Consider the following 18,833-nt stretch of genomic DNA (forward strand, 5'->3'; position numbering starts at 1 on the left):
GCTTACATGAGATACTTAGCGCAGTCAAATTCATAGAGACACAAAACCGAATGGTGGTTGCCAGGGGCTGGAAATAGACGGAATGGGAAATGTTTGTTTAATGGGTACAGAGTTCACTTTTTTTTTTTAATTGCTTTTTTAGGGCCGCGCCTGCAGCATGTAGAGGTTCCCAGGCTAGGGGTCAAATCAGAGCTGTAGCCTCCAACCTACACCACAGCCACAGCAACGCAGGATCTGAGCCAAGTCTGCGACCTACACCACAGCTCACGGCAAGGCCGGATCCTTAACCCACTGAGTGAGGCCAGGGATCAAACCTGAAACCTCACGGTTCCTAGTCGGATGTGTTTCCGACGTGCCCCGACGGGAACGCCCAGAGTTCAGTTTTGAAAGGTGAAAATAGTTCTGTGGATGGACGACAACGATGGTGGCGCCACAGTGTGAATGTACTAGGGCCACGCAACTGCACACTTAAACATGGTTAAGACGGTATGTTTCTGTCATGTGTAGTTTACCCATAATTAAAAAAAAAATCTGTTAAAAAACCCATTGCTGTGGTCTCACTTTACAAAGGAAGTCACTGAGAATGAGAGATGGCCAAGGGACAAGCCTGAGCACAAGGCCAGGGCAGCTGCGTAAGACCAAGGCCTGGCCCTCTGTCCTGACTACGTGCCGTGCTGGGGGCAGCTGGACCACCTGATCGGAGCCCCTGCTCCACCAGAAAACAACGTGCTGTAGTCCAACACTCTAAACTGGCTCCATCGACAAAATGATGTGTGGAGCTATTGCCTTCTTTATCTTTCAGTATTTATCTATAAATTTCACTTCTTACGACAACTTGAAATGCTCACCAAGAAAGCATCCATGTGCAGAAAAAAAAAAAAAATCTTAAATGTCTCTGACGAAAGAGAATAACATAATTGATGTACCTTTAAAACAACTTGCCTTAGAAAATGATGTGACCTGATGGATAATGTGAGAGAAAAAAAAAATATATATATATATATATAGATAGGACTGGGTCACTTAGCTGTACAGTAGAAATGGACAGAACACTGTAAATCAACTATAATGGAAAAAATAAAAATTATAAAATTTAAAAAGTAAAAATTAAAAAAAGAAAAAAATTTAAAAACAAAATGATATTACTAATTTAGACTAAGTTTTAAACTTCATATTTAGGATCTTGAAGTAGTCTTTTCCAACCAAAAGTCAAAGATTTATATGAAGGTAAAATTCAAATTCCTTTTAAAATTGGCCTCTTGCCCAGATTCAGAAATGCATTTTCTTTTTTAAAATGAGCCCCCAGTAGAACATGCTTCCAGCATTTAGATTCTCAGCCATTCGGGCAGCACAAGTGCCACCTGCAATGGGCTGCAACTGTTCCCCTGAAGCAGGGGATGGGGCTTAGCTCTGGATACTCAGAATTTCTCTAATTATGAAGCACCTGTGTCTTAAAGCATCCTGCTCCAAAAAGCCCCATGAGACTCTGCAGAGAAGGCAAATTCATGAAGCATCTTCCAAAGGCGGGGGAAGAAGGAGGCGTAACATGTGGCTAGTCTCCCATGCAGAGCCGCATGAGAAAGGAACACATCATTGGTGACAAGTGGGCTGTCCTATTTCCCTCTCCCCTGGCTCTCATTCCCCGTCATTCCTGACCATTTGTGTTAACCTCCTCTCTTCTTTTCTGTGTTCTGATGCTTTGACATCTGGGACTTCGCAGGCCTGGAGAGACTGCCTCTCCTGGAGTTAGCCGATTCCTAGAGAGAGGGTACTTGCAGATGCAGACTAACCCATTCAGAGCCTATATCCCCAGCCACCATCTTTACTGAGCTCTTACACTCTGGTCCACCATCTACCTGCCCTAATGACCCCAGGACCAGGTACAATACGACTAGGTCAGCCCTTTATGCCCCCAAAATCCGCTTATTCAAACTAGCCAATCCTAAGCCTGATTCCTGCCTTGCCTGGTCCTTCCCGCAGAAACCACAACAAAGGCTTCGCCTTTGCCTTCTGCCTCCTAACCAATTCTGACACTTCCCTATGCACACCCCCCCACAGTGTGGTGGGCCCCCTCCTCCTGGGATCTGTGTGTACTAAAAGCTACCTTTTCAATGGCAATCAACTCCTGATATGTGGGCCTCACCATAGCCGCCTGATAATAAGACCTAAATTTTGAAACACCACTATTAGCTTTGGCAGGCTTTTTTTTGTAACTTTGGCCACAACATGGTAGGTCTTGGTATGACAGCAATACTTTCATGCGATGAACTGTCTTGATTTTTTTAAAAACATGGTTAACTTTTTTCTAATGCTTTTACAATGGATTGCTTAGTGAAGACACACTGTTTAAATAAAGCAAGCTTTGGATCCATACTCTCCTAGGCAACAAATTCAGCTGTTGCAGTGGCTTTCAGATTCCTACAACATTTCTTCAGGGAGGAGGAAGGGAGAGAGTTTTGGAAGTTTGAGGCCTGAATTTTAGTGTTTGCAAAGCAACTCAGTTAGCTAGGAAAGGCGGTTCCTTTTCATCTGAAAAAAAAAAAAAGCAAAAATCGGAAGTTGGACAAGACCTTCTCCAAAGTCAGTTCCTGAATAAAGGGACCAGCTGGGGATAAGAAGCCAGCCTTCCAATGGAGAGAGGAAGATGGAGAACACTTCCTAGCAGCAAAGCGCAGCTCTACCTTAAAGCAGAGAAAGAATGTGGAAAACCAATCACATGACAACCTGGCCTACCAGACACCCACAACAAGCTGAGGAGGTGCTGCAGAGCTGTGCTGTTTTTTGCAAAAACAAAATTAAGCCTGGAAAATCAAGAGAAAGGAAGGGAGGAATAAAGTGTGGATCCTTCCAGAGTCTGGGGTTCAGCCTGTAGACCAATGGTCTATTCCTGGGATGTACCTTTTGGGCAGGAGCCAGTGCCTCTTAAAGATGATTCCTCCGAAATGAACCAAAACAGACGGCAGGGCTGACAGCTGTTGTGGGAAGTATTAGCAAAACGTTACATTTCAAAAAGGAATACAGCACATATTTGAGACGGACTTTGGGTAGGAGTTAGACAAAGCTAGATGTTTTTAAGGAGGACTTTTAGGAGGAGGGGTCCATTGATGTGAAAATATGGAGGCTAAGGATGGAAGGACATTTCAGGTCCTAACATGAGGTCCAGTTTTCCTAGAATATTAAATACTAAGTACATCTAGAAGAGCAATGGGGATGGATGAGCCCTAAGAGTAGAATGGGGAGACTAAATTCCTTCTCTCCAGCCCCGGCTCCGAGGCAGCAAGCTGCCGAGAATCACGAATCCTGCAGCCTAGAAGGAAACCGTGTCTACTAACGCTGCAGGGAGTGGATGTGGACACCTCTGCATTGATCCCGGGGTAAGAACTCAGCCATGTAGCTGGATTGCAGCCTGGTGAAACCCTGAGCTGAAGACCAGCCGAGCCATGCTAGGACTCCAAACCCTGGACTCACAGAAATGGTAAGATAACAAACAAGTGTTGTTTTCAGCCACTAAGATGTGCTAATTTGTTACGCAGCAATAGGTCACTAATGCAGACGGTGGTGGACGGCCTGTATCTAATTACACAGGCAATGGGGAGCCATTAGAAGTGTTTGAGCTGGGATGTGTAACAAGGGCTATTTCAAATGTGCTTAGCCCCTTATCATCCACTATTTTTTCTCTTGGTCAGGTGTTCAGTTCAAGTCAAATATCAGCAAGTTTCCACTATGAAAAAAGGATATCCCTTTAGAAATTGAAAAAAGGAACCAACTTTTTGGTTTTTGTTCTTGCTGTTAAGAGGTAGTCTTTCATATTTCTCATATTATTTATATATCAAGTTATATTTATTATACATTATGGTTTGGTTATTTGTTTAGGTTTTCATCTTCTGATGTTTATTCTTGGGGTTAAGGTTTTATTACCTTATTTTTCTCTTTGGAACTTTTGAAACTATGAAAAGAATGTTGGACCAGAATCACATGATTCCTCAAGTTATCTTCTTGTTTTATGGAAGACAAGTAAATTCGGGGGTCAGAGCCTGGCCTCTTGCCACCGTGCGGGAAACTTTACTAAAGCAGCGGGTCATACAAACAGTATCTTTCTTTTAACCCCTTAAGACCGTGAAGGAATGCACCCCTCACTTCCAACCCCACACAGACACTCACCACGTAAAACCACCTCCATCCTCCCTCTTCTGGCGAGGTACCCATAATGCACCTTGTGACTTTTGTGAACCCCAGTGGCATGACTGAGGACAGCACAGGATGCTTAGGTCCGAAGCAATTAGGAGGAAATTGTTCCAGCATCGCTCTCAACTTCTGCGCCCCACCTTGCGGTATTCACTGTGTGAACGGAACATGAATCACTCTTCTAAGCTGTTGGAAGTTCAGAGATTCAAATGCTTTGGTGCTGAAAGAACGATCGTTTGGGTTTTGTGCAGCAGTCAATGCTGATGGCACTCACTTCATCTAACACTTCAAAAAATAACTTGTTGCCAGAGATCCCTTTCCCCCCCACTCTCTGTTAGGATTCCTTCTCTTTCTAGCCTCCTTAGGGAACGTCAGACTATTGCAAGCTACTGAAAGTTGTTCCCCTAGTCTGCTAAGAGTCTTTGGTCCCTTCTCCCTTTCAGCAAGCACACCGCGCCATACTCTTATTTTATTTGTCATGCTTCTGCGTTGGCATTAAAATGCCTCCAAAAAAATAAAAAATAAAAAAGCTATAGGTTCTGTCATTTCTTTAGAATAGCATTTTTAATTTCTTCCTTTTGACCTTTTGGTATTGCTTTCATGATTAATTTTTTTCCAGGGCCCTGTTGACACAACAGACCACTGTACTAACCTATTCACCTTTGAAAAATCAAACTTGAAATCTGATTTGAGTGAGGAAACCAAGATAGTTTCCAACTAGCCTGGACTCTATGAACAATAAGCCAGACAGGTGCACCTCCGTGGTGGACAGGCTCTGTGTGTGGAGGAGTTGCATAAGAGGAGGCTGAAATGCTGCACATTGCGACTAAAGTGTAGAGAGAGCATTGTGTTTCCCTTAGAGTGGCTGTCTTAGGGCTCACTTTCAGAAAAAACGCAATAAAAACAAAAGTAATTTAATTAGAGCAGCTCTTGCTGCCTTTCTTCCATTTTTCATAGACAGTCCTCAAGAGGCTGCCCTTTCTGCTTTGTGTCTGATGTATGTTGGCTAAAATCATTAAGCTGTTTATTGTTCCCCCTTCCTAATTATACCAAATTGATAGGTCATTAGGTTGAAAAAAAATTTTAAATCCTCTTTCATTGTACATCTGGCCTTGATCCCAATTGAGTCGACAGTACCCAGCCTTCTGTGAAAGTCCAACAACTGTCCAGTGATAACTGAAGAGACCAGTGAGTCCACGGGGGTCGCCTACCCTTTAGGAAAAACCGACACATTCACCTCCACTCCACCTTCAAAGGTGGTTTGCTCCTGCCCTCTGCAAACCTTCTTTAATCCTCCTCTCCAGGCCAAACACACTGGTGGCTGGTTCTGTGGTTTTCCAATGTCCTTTGAGTTTTATTTTTTATTTTAATTATTAACTACTTAATAATTAACTTTTTAACTGTTTTATTAAAATTTTAACTGGGGGCAAATAGGTGGCCAAAAGATCTTATTTTGATGCTCTCTGAAGAAATAATCCACATCTGGCTTTTTTATTATGCAATGATTTGAAAAAGAAGTATCTCCACTGAGTTCCCACATGACTGCTTTCCAGCCCGATTTTCTGGGGTCTCTGTGGCCACAGCACAGGGGTGGCCGTGTGGTGCAGCGTGTGCAGGGACAGAAGGGAGTGCTGCTGGGAGACCTTCCTCCTGAAAGCAACCTCACAGACCGAGCATGATAAACAGAACAGCTCCAGGGAAGCCTGCACCCAGCGGTTTTAGCCACTTGCCCTTTAGGGGCTGAGCTCTTGAAGGGTGTTCCCTCCTGATCTCAAAGGTCATCACCTGGGGGGGACCCTTAATGCAGCCTCTTTTTGCATCCTGGACCCATGCACTTCTTAGGCCCTGAGCAGGGCCAGCTCTATAATTTGCAGGGCCAGTAGAAAATGAAAATGTGGGACGCCCTGCTTAAAAAGTAGAAGAAAAGTTGCCTTTAGAGGTACTAAAATACAAAGCTTTTTCCTTTCTTCCACAGTCTCTTTTGGCATCATGGTGTCTTTTGTTTTGTTTTGTTATTTAATGTCTTTTTAAATAAAAAGAAAATTCACGCTCAATTATTAGCATGAAATGACCCTTCATCTTTATATGATGCAATGTTAATTTTATATGCAAATATAAGAGCAGTCAACTTACACGAAGCACTCTTAAAATCACACAAGCCATATTCCAAAGCTCATAAACTATGTGTGTATTTGGGTATTACCCCAACGGTGGAAGCATGACCCCAAACCAACCCAGCTGTTTTATTTCACTCTTTGACGCACACACATTCCATGACCTCTGTCTTTAGTTTACTGATGAGTAAGAGAAGACCGAGGGGAAAATAATCATGGGTTGCCCCATTTTTTTCTTTCTTCCTAAACCATCATTTTCAGTGTAAGTCACTGGTTTATTCAGGGAAGTAACACAAGTTCAAAATGGTAAGCTTGAGTTCCTTGCTCCTGAATATTTATGAGAGCAGTGCCTTCTTTCTGGATCTAAAACAAGCTCTGGCTCAATCAGAGAGCATGGCCTATAGGTGCTGTCATTGCCCCCCACCCCCACCACATAGCCAGAGATCTAACACTGACCTTGCACTTGCCTTGTCATTGAACTCCACGCCCCCTGGGCCTCCCAGTGTTCTTTGTGTTGAGGACCGTGAAAGCTATTTCATGGGCTGCGAGGAATGCAATGAGCATGAATTGCGTGTGGCTCCTGGGCTCATACGAGTGCTCGTTGTCCATCATGTTTCACTTACAAAGCACAAGTTCAAAGACAGCATTGTTAAGACCTTCAAGACAGCAGGAGTGGGGCCTGAAGACAAATGAGGGGCTCTCTGGAGCATGGGCCCTGGGCTACTGCGTGGGTCACGTGCCCATGAAGTCAGCCCTGGGCTTGAATTAGGAAGTCACTTGTTTGGTCAACTCTGATTCAGCCTTGAAAAAGTTATCAGAAGTGGTAAAAGTGTCAGCCGGGAAGGAGCATTTAAGTTGTTATTTCTTATGTTTAGAGACCACGGGAGACTTCAAAATGTGGTTGCTTTGACTGAACCAATCAGGATGAGCTCTTCCCCATTCTATGTCACAAAACGATTTTGTCAACTCTGAATGAGCTGGATTATCTCTAGCTCCTGGTAGAGTTTTATCTCTGAATGACTGCACACCCCTAAGCTTCTCAACTCACTGGGTCTCAGGTTGCAAAACTACCACCTTTAATTTATTCTGGGTCATTCTAGCTCAGAGCCCTGAGTGATTCTGTCTTTGGACTTGACATTTGCACGTGTGTGATTGATTAGAGGCTTTCAGGGGCCTTCCATCCACAAAGGGGATACTACATAGGTAGTTATGCCTTCAGAGTCAAACGGGGAATCGTGGAGAAAGACCTTTGCAAATCTGCCCAAAAGGAGCCATGCTGTGATCCCACAGTTCTGCAGCATTGAGTACACACACACACACACACACACACACACACACACACACACACACACGGAGGAGGGAGTGGTAACATGGTTTCCTTTGTCAAGGACGGAGACAGCAAGTTGTCTGTAAGTGACATTTTTCAAGATGGCTCTGTGCACAGTTCAAGCCTATGTCTTATTAAATTACTGGAGACGAGGACTTTGCAAGTAATCTGTACTCAACAGGAAAGCTGCCAACCACGCCTTACTTCTTTAACTTATTTCAGAGAATGAACTCATATATCAATAGAAATAAGCCCGGGGCTAAACTCACCTGCTTCTCTAGGGAGCAGCATTCCAGTCACATTTTTCACTGTGTGCTGTGGAAGGCTTAGGAAACAAACCCTCACCCCCTGCCATCTTTCTAGCAGTGAGGAATGAGAGCCCTCTGCAGGGGCACGGGGTGCTGGGTTCCGAGGTCTGAGGGGAAGAGACCCTCCTTCCCCTCCTTGTCCTTGGGCGCTGCCCTCAGCACCATGTGGAGGTTACGATAAACAGAGACCAGTTTGGATCTGGCCCTGCTCCTGCTCGTCTCCCTCTGTGGCCCATCCTCCCATCGACTGCAGCAGGTGCCAGAGGCACCGTGCCTGAACCTGAGCAAGTCCTGTGGGCAGCGCTGAGTCTAGAACACGGTAGAAAGGCACCATACCCTCAGTCCCTGCAAATCCTCTTGGTGGAACCTCCCCAGGCACCCAGCATTTGCCATAACTTGTGTCCCCATCAACCAACCAAACCAGGCCACGGAGAGTGACAAGGAGGTGAGAAGTAACAGCAACCATAGTTCAGAGTTTGGCTCTGGATATTTCTAATGGAAGCTACTGTTTTCTCAATAATAAATTAGAGTTGAAAATAGTTTCTTGACTACTTAATAGTTTGGAGAAAGACTGAACAAGTTTTAAAACCGCACATATAATTAAATGCCATAAAGGAACTGTTAAGGCTACTGCAAAGTCAGACATTACCAGCAAGCGCCTAACACCACACCGGGCAATGTGGAATCACAATAACTAATACATCATGCCTATCAAAAATAAGATCAGGAGTTCCCGTCGTGGCACAGTGGTTAACGAATCCGACTAGGAACCATGAGGTTGCGGGTTCGATCCCTGACCTTGCTCAGTGGGTTAACGATCCGGCATTGCCATGAGCTGTGGTGTAGGTTACAGACGCAGCTCGGATCCTGAGTTGCTGTGGCTGTGGTGTAGGCCGGCGGCTACAGCTCTGATTAGACCCCTAGCCTGGGAACCTCCATATGCCATGGGAGTGGCCCAAGAAATGGCAAAAAAGACCAAATAAATAAATAAATAAGCTCAAATGTCTTTTTTTGAATGAAAAGTTTTGTCCAGATACATGGCCAGGAGTGGGAGTGCTGGATCATATGTAGTTAATTACTGGAGACAAGTAATTAACAATACAGATCATTTGCAAAGTCCTTGTCTCCAGTAATTTAATACGAGAAAGGCTTGCATTGTGCATGGAGCCAGCTTGAAAAACGTAGTTCTAGACTGAGTTTTCTGAAGAGCCTCCACACTGTTTCCCACCGTGGTTGTACCAATTTACATTCCCACAAACAGACTCGCAGCCACAGAGAACAGACTTGTGGTTGTCAAGGGTGGGAGGAGGAAGTGGGCTGGACAGGGAGTTTTCGGTGGGTAGATGCAAACTATTACGTTTAGAATGGATAAGCAATGAGGTCCTGCTGCACAGTACAGGGAACTATATCCAGTCTCTTGGGATCGACCCTGATGGAAGATAATACGAGAAAAAGAACGCGCATATATATATGACTGGGGGACGCTGCGGTCCAGCAGAAATTGACACAACGCTTTAAATCAACTATAGTCTAATAAAAATAAAATTAAAAAACATAAGCTCACGGTCTAGGTGGGAGGAAAGGCCCTATACATGGTACAAAGAGGCCCTTTTAAGATCGCCACGTTACATACATGCATCGTTAACAACAAACAACACTTCGCCCAATAAAGTTAGTTCTACTAATCTTCCCATTTTACATACGAGGTGATGAGATGCACTGACCTTGAATAATTTCTCAGGTCACGTCGCTATAGGAAAATGGCAGGTCCAAAATATGAAACCCACGACGTCTGACTTCAGAGCCCAAACTTCACCTTGACTCCCTGCCATCTCCCCTTGTTGGTACCAAATGTTTAGCGGAATTAGTTATGGAAGAGGTCGATAGAGCAATCCTCTCAAAGAGCCTCTGTGGGTACCCTTCCCTCAGAGCCCCCTTTCTAGCTTTATGAGGTGCCAGAGTAAAAGCCTAATCACGAAAACTAAGCCTTCCTCCGAAGTTCTCCAAATCTGTCCGCCTATTCAAACAGTAGGCTCGTCACAGAGGTCTTTATGGAACAAGCAGGACTGCAGACTTGGAAGCCTGGGAGAGAAGGCTTCTTTCAGGAAATCTCGAAGTGTGTCTCCCAGATGCCAACAGCCCTGCCCACACATGGGGCTGATTGTGCCAAGGGCACCGCGTTTACCGGTGTATTTCATTATGTCTCTCTTTCCTCATGCCCCCTTGCTAGCCTACTCATCTCTTGCATCATTCCTTTGAAATAATAGTGGTCTCATGCATAATGAAATAGAACCTAACGGCATTTCTGGCTCTTGGGGGGTCGAAAGTATAATAGCAGATGATAAAGAGCAATCTGAACAGGCCAAGGAGCAGCACAGGTGAAAAAAAAGAAACAGATGCCTTGAGGGAAGGCTGTTCTAGAGGAGAAAAGGAAAAAGGTACTCCTTCTTCAAATCCGATAGAACTCCTGAAACTCCACTTATGTCTTTTGGCTCCTCTTTCCAAAAATAATGTGCCCGGCCCTAATTCCGCCTCTGCTACTGGCTGTCTTGTATTCATTTCAGGGATGGCTCCCCACACTGCCACATACAACAAAGATGCCATATTCTAAGAGCTTGAGACAGAAATGCAACAACTCCAGAGAGGTCCCCTGGATGTCAGAGAATGGTCTGTTTTTCTCTGTTCGCTTTGTGAGCTTGCACGTGAGTTTTCACTGGATGCTCTGGTGTTGAGGAGTGAATGGTCTGTTCAGTTAGGCTCCCAGCACACTGCACTGGATGCCAATCCCATGCAGCTAAACTTGGTGTTTGAGGGGCCACTCGCTGATGGATTTGCACCGTCAGACCTCTGAGAGATCTCCAAGAGAGGTCTGCCTCTGGCAGAATGCTGCTTCAGAACCCCAGACATCAGTGTATGGCGACCCCAAATCAGACGTTTGCAGAGCACGTTCTTAGGTGAATTTCTAATAGATTTGGAGCAATTGGATATTGACATCCAGCCAGGGATTTAGCCAAAGAAACCCCAGAGGCCAGCAGAAGTCAGACCCTGCCCAGTGTGCAGACATGCTGTGCTTGCCGAGTCTGGGGTGTTTGTGCTCTACAAGAACAAGCTTAGACTAAGGAAAGCCCTTCAAGGTTCCAACAAGGAACCACAGACCCATTCCAGGCTGATTTGAACACAAGTGCTTTCCGGAAATCCTAAAGAATCATCACGTGTGCAGTTATTGGTCAGGGTTTGTCCTTCCCCCGAGGCTGTATGTATGTGTTCCCCACGGTTCCCCTGTGCCTGGTACAGGGTCTGAGGCACGACAGCCATTGAACAACATTTTTTGGGGGGATGGGGTCTTTAAGGTTTAAGCTATGGGATCTGACCTCTTGAGGCATCATCAGAACCCAGCAATCACCCTGTAATATGCACAGTAAATTAGCAGACCCCAAATTTTCATGCAGCCCCTCTCCTTGGGGTCACCCCCTGTGAATTCTGACCACGAACAGGCTTAAGGAAAATGCAGATAAGTCCGTATTTCTGTAGCTCCTTCAGTCCAGATTTGTTTTCACCTTACTTTTTTTAATTTTAAAACTTGTTAACATAAATGGAAGAGAATGAAATAGATTCAGCAATGACCCTTAGCTTTGTAGGAAATGTGCCATGTGACTAGAGAGCAATAAAAATTTCCAACCCAGACAAGTTAGAGGCAGCAGAAGGCACTTTCTTGAAGAACTAAAGCAGCCCAGTGTTTTCAGTCTTGGCATTGTTGATGTTTGTTACATAACACTCTTTAAAAAAACAAAACACAAGAAACTGACTGCTCTGTTTTCCTCCTTGGGTTGAGTTTGTTAGCAGATATGCCTAAAGTATTGAGGATTTATATTCATTTGTACCTTTGGGGAGTTATTTCAAAGGTAACATCTTTTGTTTGCCTAGATTCGCAGGGCTTACTCGTGTCCTTCCCCGTCTCCAAATGCAGGGATTTTTAAACTGTCATGAGAGTTGAAATTTTATCATTCTGTTATTTCCTCAAAAGTAGGACGGGCATACCACATATTCCCTCAGGAAATGAAGCTCCTTTTGCTTCAGTTTCAACTCATGTGAAAATTTTATCAGTATATGAAGAAGTATCTTATTCAGCGCTTGCTTTTTTGCAGGTACTAAGCTATGTTTGCATTTATTCCCGTGCTACCTTATGAGGCCCCATAGTATTATTCTTTCCAGCTTTTATGGGGGGAAGAAGGGGCTTCTGTTAGGTACACAGGGCTGTCTTAGCCAAGTTCAAACCGGGTGGCTTAACACAACAGAACAGTAGTCTCTTGCGGTTCTGGAGCCCAAAAGTCTGTGCTCTCAGTGAAGGTTCTGGAAGACAATCCGCCCTTTCTCCTCACTTCCGGTGCCGGGAGCCGTCCCGGCATTTCCTGGCTTGGAGGTGCACCGCGCCATCCTGGTCTCCACCTCGGTGTGACCCTCTTCCCTCCGTGCCCGTGTCTTCACATCGCATCCTCTGTGCGCATCGGACTCTTGAGTCTCTTCGCTTCTCTAAGGACACCAGTCCTTTCGGGGTTAAGGGCTCATCATACTGCAGCGGGACCTCATCTAATCCTACATCTGAATGAATCTGCAGAGACTCCATTTCCAAATAAAGTCACACTCACAGGTACCAGGGGTTAGGAGCTTGATGCATCTTGGGGGGAAATACGATTCTCCCCCCGCGGGACCAGTGCTTCTCTCTGCTTTTGTCTTCCTTGTGGGATTCACCCAAACAGCAGGCGCTGGTCCCGGCAGAGCTGCAGAGGTCCCTGCCGCGGCCGTGGCTCCGGAGGCTCCACTGCACGTGGGCTCCAGGGACCGACTTTTCCCACCGGAGCGGGCAGCACCCCCTCTCCCCACCGCTCCTTCCGCGCAGAGGTGACCGGGCCCCCTCAACGCTTCCAAGTCGCCCTGGACACCTCTCCCTCCGTCCTCGCGCTCCTCGCCGCCACCTCCAGGGGCTACCCCCGCGGCACCTCAAAGCTCTCTGACCCCTTCTTGTAGCTCACCACCTTGTACCATGTCGACAATTCTTTCTATCGAATTCTCTCTGTTCAAATACCAGTCACCTGACTGGACCCTGACACGTGGGTGACGGACCGGAAACTCATACTTAGGCCAGCGCGGTGGCGCATCTGAGCGATGCCCTAGGAGACATTGGAGCTCTCGCCAATCCTCAGTTTTCTGCTGGCACTGATTCTGGTTAGTTTTAAAGCCAGCCAAAGGGCAAATAAATCTTAGAACCTTCTTTAAAATCTTCCCGGCCTCTAAATGTCTCCGAGGGGTGGACCACTGCTCTTCTGCTTTTACTTACCATCATCAGGGCTGTTTATGGGTAGCCCGTTTCCACCTCCTTCTGGGCACATGATGAGTTTGCTCTTCATAACTTTTGTGTTTGTGTGTGTGTGTGTGTGTGTGTGTGTGTCTTTTTGCCATTTCTTAGGCCACTCCTGCGGCATATGGAGGTTCCCAGGCTAGGGGTCTAATCAGAGCTATAGCCGCCAGCCTACACCACAGCCACAGCAACTCAGGATCCGAGCCACGTCTGCGACCTACACCACAGCTCATGGCAACCCCGGATCCTTAACCCACTGAGCAAGGCCAGGGATCAAACCTGCAACCTCATGGTTCCTCGTCGGATTCATTAACCAGTGAGCCATGACGGGAATTCCTTTTTTGGTCTTTTTAGGGCCACACCCACAGCATATGGAGGTTCCCAGACTAGGGGTTGAATCAGAGCTATAGCCGCCAGCCCACGCCAGAGGCACAGCAATGTTGGATCCAAGAGGCATCTGCGACCTACACCACAGCTCACGGCAATGCTGAATCCTTAACCCACTGAGCAAGGCCCGGGATTGAACCCACAACCTCATGGTTCCTAGTTGGATTTGTTTCTGCTGCACCATGGCAGGAACTCCTGATTACATCTTTTGAAGTGAGCTGTCACCATGACCTCCTTTGGCCAATGAAATGGGGGGGGGGGGGGCTTTCCAAGCCAAGCCCTAAGAGCCAATGCATGAGCACCACGTTCCTGTCCCCTCCCTGTCACTCGTGGAGGCACATGTTAAAAGAGAATTTCCACCAGCCCACATCCCTGAATGACCACAATGAAGAAGCACCCAGCCAACCTGAGCAGCACATGCAGCATGAGAATTAAGTGTCTGTTGGGCCATCTGTCCCTGCAGCATACCAGACCCTGCCCTGGTTAGTCCACACAGACTCTTGTGTCTAGGAGCTAGCTCTCAAGGTCATACATTTTTTATAGTTTATTCATTTGTCCTCTGGGACTCTGTGCCTGCCTGGTATGCCTTCACCCCCCACTGGGGTCTCCTTTGTTGCAGATGTGCTGCATCCTTCTGCCATTCTGTTCAGGAAATACTGAAATGCTGAAATGCAGCAGGGCTCAATCTTTATTCTCTTTTCTCGTCTACCTACACTCTCTCTCTCGAGAAAACTCCTTCCAGCCCATGGAATAAATTTATATCTACCCAGAAACTGGCCCTCATTACCCAAGATATATAAGGACTACCCAGTGATCCCCTCCACCTCACTGTCTTGTGGACCGCTTTAAACTTCAGATCTCTACCAGAAAAGTTTGATTCTGCTCCACACCTGCAGAAAATCTCCATCTCAAATAATCATACCAGCATTCATCGAATTCCTCAAGACCCAAATCCAATTCCTGATGCTATTCTTTCTACCACCTCTCCCAGGTCCCCACCCAATCCATCACAAAGTCCTACTGGGTTTAGTTCCAAAACGTTTACCAAATCTGACCACTTGGGACCACTTCTCAGTAGTCAGTCACCAGTCTGAGACCTAGTGAACTGAGGTAACCTCTCTGCTGATCTTCCTACTTCCACTCTTAGCTCACATCTGTTTTCCAAACAGCAGGTGTGGTGTTCTGTTAGTTTGTTTGTTTTTGGCTTTGTAGAGCCACACTCGGGGCATATGGAGGTTTCCAGGCCAGGGGTCGAATCGGAGCCACAGCTGCCAGCCTATGCCACAACCGCAGCCACATCAGCTCCGAGCCACATCTGCAAACTACACCACAGCCCACAGCAATACCAGATCCTTAACCCACCAAGCGAGGCCAGGGATCGAACCCGTAACCTCATGGATTCGTTTCTGCTGTGCTATGACGGGATCTCCTGTAGTGTTCTTTTTAATATATGAGCCACGTCATATGGCTCTTCTACTTGGACCTTCAACGGCTCTACTTAGAATAAAATCGAACTCCTGTAGAAAGAGTAAATTATAAATCTCACAGTGTTCATTTAGAAACTGCAACTGAAGTTAGAAGCCACAGACCTCCTTTCAGAGTTTAACAAGAAATCTTGAAGGAACAGGAGACGGTTGATTGGGGCGCTTGAGAAGACAAACTGCTCAGCTAGATAAACTTGTCAGATAAGTAAGAGGAAACGGTAGCCAATATACATACATACTAGTTACCCGCAACTTTAAGCAACATCTCTGTTTACCCTTTTGTCTTCAAGGGTGAACTTGCATTTGTCTATGCACTGCTTGTTCTGCCTGAAGTGTATTTTGTCTGAACTTCCCATGACTCTCCAGGTCTACACCTTTGGTGGTGATTCAAATGCCGCCTCCTCCAAGAAGTCTTCCCATATATCTAACCTTCCCTCCAGGCTCAATAAACCCCATTACCCTGCTTCTTTTCTACATTTTATTTGTTAGGGGAAACTGTATGATTCGCTACGTGCTTGTCTTCTTCCATTAGCATTCACATTCCATGAAAGCAAGGACCTTGTCTGTCTCGTTCGTCCGTCTCTCCCTGGCATCTTCAACTCCATCGAGTCCACAGCTGGTCAAATAAAAGATTGTGTAAATGTTTATAACTTCGAAAACATCTTTACTGGATAGTTATAGCACGGTATTATGTTACATATCGAGATGAATTAGGGTCAAAGTCAGTTCTGCAGTAAGAAAATTGCCTAGTTCAGACAATATTTTAGCACACATCTTCGGTAAGCCACAGCTGTGAGTAGTTTAGCTGGTGTGTATGTCTTATATCAAAGGCCACTTGAAAACTGTCTGTATTGATCCACCTATGAATTAGCAAGAACTCAGCCCACAATTCTAAGGTTTCACAAGTGTATCGTGAAAGTTAGGCTGAGCCGGTAAAGTATGTAAGTGCAGTTCATTGAAACAATTAGGATTCCATAAAATCCTCCTGCCAAGAAACTTCTCAGCATGTCTGTCTGCAGATCAGTAACTGTGCATGACGAAAACCTGACAGATGCAGGAGGTTGTCGTCTCATCTCTTGGCTTCAGTTGGGTCAGCAGCTCAACTCAGGAAGTGGCCAAGGAGGCACTCCTTCAAATGGGCCAGGTCTGAGTATCAGAGATGTAAGGCCAGCTGGGGGTACACCCTCAGAGCGGGTACCAAAGATCAGCTGCTGAGAAAACTGGAATAATCCTCCTAGATCAGTTATGATTTATACTGCTTGTCAATTCTAGTAGAGATGGCTGCATGGCACGGTGAAAAGAACACTTGACTTCTGTCTGTAGGTGATGGTGCCTCTTAAAAGCTTGGTGGTATACACCTGTACAAACTTCTGGGCTTGGTCCTTTTGGCTATTTATAGCATCGATATTTAATACAGTTTTTAGTCCATTTGTATTTTCTATTTCGTCTGTCAATCTTTAAAAATCATTTTTGGGGAGTTCCCACTGTGGCTCAGCAGAAACGAATCTGACTAGAATCCATGAGGATGCAGGTTTGATCTCTGGCCTCCCTCAGTGGGTTAAGGATCCAGCACTGCCGTGAGCTATGCTGTAGGCTGCAGATGTGGTTCTCATCCTGTTGCTGTGGCTGTGGTGTAGGCTTACAGCTGCAGCTCCAATTCGACCCCTAGCCTGGGAACTTTTAGGGCTGCACGTGTGGCCCTAAAAAAAAAAAATTCATTTTTGGTAGAAATTCACCTTTTTCATCTTGATTTTTAATAGTGATAACCTCTAGGTCCATCTGTATGGCTCCAAATGCATTATTCTATTCTAGGTTACAGTGATTTCGTCTATTGATCTATCTATAGAGAGAGAATTTCTGATAAAAACTAGTTCATTTCTCTTTTTGATTCTGCCTTTTGTATAGCTCTAGCTTCTATTAATCTCCCATTTCTCTTCTGGAATCTTCAGGGCTGGTCTGAATGTGCAGGAGAATTCACAGCCTGTATCTCATCCAGAGATACTTTTGCTTTCTTTCAAAAAGTTTTACAGAGTTCCTGTCATGGTGCAGCAAAAACAAATATGACTGGGAACCATGAGGTTGTGGGTTCGAACCCTGGTCTTACTCAGTGGGTTAAGGATCTGATGTTGCTGTGCCTGTGGTATAGGCCAGCAGCTGTACCTCCTATTCAACCCCTAGCATGGGAACCTCCATATGCCACACGTATGGCCCTAAAGAGAAAAAAAAAAAAGTTTTACAAATTATTCTATTTTTACTAGCCATTAGATATACCAAAAAAAAAAAAAAATCAAGAAAGACATTTTCTGATGGATGATGGATGAAGCAGTGACCAGTAGAGTGTCTTGATGCAGGGTTTGCTGATAGGCTGGGTCCTATCAGCAAATAGCTTTTGCCTTTCTCCCATGTGAAAAGGAGTTTAATTAGAAACAGGTGACAAAATCACACATTTTTGTATTTTACCATGAAATTCCTTACACATGGATCGAATTGTTTCATATTTAAAACAAACAAACCAAAAAAACCGGGAAAGCACTTAGTACTTCCTTCCGAGCTTTCATCCAAATGGTGTAAAAAATTGGATTAACCTGTTTATCAGTCAGACAGCAAGGATGTTGGTGGAACACCGTCAATTTGTGGTTCAGGGTTTTGGATGCGACAAGTACTTTTACAACAGGCTGCCTCTTTGTGACATGAAACAGATTTGGAGGCAATTCAGCACACACTTTCATCATTTTTTTGCCTTCTTGTATTAATTTGTCTTTTGAAGAAAGTAATTCTGAAACGGACCTGAATACCCCATTAGGAAGCACAGAGATGCAGAATTCTGCTAGTTTTACTTGTGCACATGCTTGATTAAAAGCTTGAGAATAGCAAGGGAAAAATTCCCCACATTGTTGATTGAAAAAAAAAAAAATGTTGGCAAGATGTCATTTTGTCTTCCTGCGAGTCTGTGTCCTTCCAACATGGTTCTGATGCCAGGAGGTGTGCAAATCTCCATTTTAAGACAGTAAGGAAGTGTAGGCTGAACCTGCAGTGACCACAGGGCAACTCTTTCTGTGATTATTATAGTTCCTGTTGTCAGTGGGGGTTTTCTTTTCCTTTTGTTTTGTTTTTGCCTCTTACTGTAGGAGTAAGTGGTTGGTTGTGTTGAGTAAAGTTTCAATGAATGCTATTCAAACAATACCCTGTAATGTGCTAGTCTTAGGGATCTGCTTATGTTTAATTTAAGAGTTAATAATTGCGACTACTTAAAAAATAAAGCTATTTTTATTTTTTTGTCTTTTTGCCTTTTCTAGGGCCACTCCCACGGCATATTGGAGGTTCCCTGGTTAGGGGTCTAATCGTAGCTGTAGCTGCTGGTCTACACCACAACCACAGCAACGCCAGATCCAAGCCCCATCTGCGACCCACACCACAGCTCACGGCAATGCCAGATCCTCAACCCACTGAGCAAGACCAGGGATCGAACCTGCAACCTCGTGGTTCCTAGTCGGATTCGTTAACCACTGAGCCACGATGGGAACTCCTAAAGCTATTTTTACATTATAAAATAAAACCATTCATTTGAAATTCTAAAAGAAAGAGAACTCGATCTCAATGCAAAAAGTGATTTTCTATTTTTTCTCTTGCTTTTTTCTAGAAGAGTCAATGGCTGGCGAAAATAAAATAACT

Source organism: Phacochoerus africanus, chromosome 13 (genome assembly GCF_016906955.1).
Source record: "Phacochoerus africanus isolate WHEZ1 chromosome 13, ROS_Pafr_v1, whole genome shotgun sequence".
In the NCBI taxonomy this organism is placed as follows: Eukaryota; Metazoa; Chordata; class Mammalia; order Artiodactyla; family Suidae; genus Phacochoerus; species Phacochoerus africanus.